Source organism: Octodon degus, unplaced genomic scaffold (assembly GCF_000260255.1).
Source record: "Octodon degus isolate 3935 unplaced genomic scaffold, OctDeg1.0 scaffold00031, whole genome shotgun sequence".
Classification (NCBI taxonomy): domain Eukaryota; kingdom Metazoa; phylum Chordata; class Mammalia; order Rodentia; family Octodontidae; genus Octodon; species Octodon degus.
The window spans coordinates 13,984,598-13,985,743 of NW_004524607.1; positions in this window are offsets into that span (position 1 = coordinate 13,984,598).

Consider the following 1,146-nt stretch of genomic DNA (forward strand, 5'->3'; position numbering starts at 1 on the left):
AAAAAAAAAAGGAAAAAAGAAAGAAATGAAGAAAAGAGGGCCAGGCATGGCGGCACACACCTGCAGTCCCGCACTCTGGGGCCTGAGGCAGGGAGATCAGAGTTCAAGGATGGTTAACTGTCAATTTGAATAAGAAATGCCCAACTACATTGAATCATCACAGTTCTAGGTGTGCCTGAGGGGATTTCATGGAGACAGAAGCCCCACCCTGTTTGGCTTGCCCCCTGAATGGAGTAAGAGGGCAACAAAGGAGGGCCTGCTTCTGTTTCTTCAGAGGAGCTCCAGTCTTCACCTTCCCCTTGGACGTCTCCTGGCTTCTAGCACTGACCCTCTGCTTCTTGATAGGGACTCGCATGGGACACTACAGCAGGCTCCAGCCCTTCGACTGGACCCTTCAGATCTCCAGCACACAGACAGCCCTTCTTCACTATGCCACACCTGAGTCTGTTGGTGGCCATTATAAGCCTGTCTTGTAAATTCTTTTTTTTTTCCCAAAAAATTGAGAAATGTAAGTTCTTATATATTTGTATATCTTTAAATTAAAAAAAAAAACTCTTCTATTTATTTTTTTGGTACAGGGTCTCACCATGCAGCTCGGACATGTAGTGATCCTCTGACCTCAGCCTCCCAGTGCTGGGATTCTAGGCATGTGCCACCATGCTTGGTTTTGGTGGCCAGCACAGCACGTGGTACTGGGAATCAAACTCAGGTCCTTGCACTTGCCAGACAGATGCTTAGACTGCCAAGCTATGTCTCCAGCCCTATATTTGTATATCTTACATTAAATCTGTTTCTTTAGTAAGCGCTGACTGATACAGTTATTTACTTACAAGAGTGCTAGCTGGGTTATACGGTGGTTATATTTTAAACTTCCTTGGCAACCTCTATCTTGTTTTCGTAAGTGTCGGTCAATGAATGAATGGATCAAGAAAATGTGATAGAGCCTATTTGCCACCACACCCGAGTGAAACTGAAGGACACTATTCTAAGTGAAAATATGAGCTTTCTTGGATGTAGAACCTGAAAAAACCCATCACATTGACAGAGATAAAGAATAAAACAGTGGTTACCAGGAGGCAAGGGTTTGGGAGAAGAATCAGAGATGTAGGTACAAAGAAAGAGCATCAAGTAGCAGAACGTAGGAAG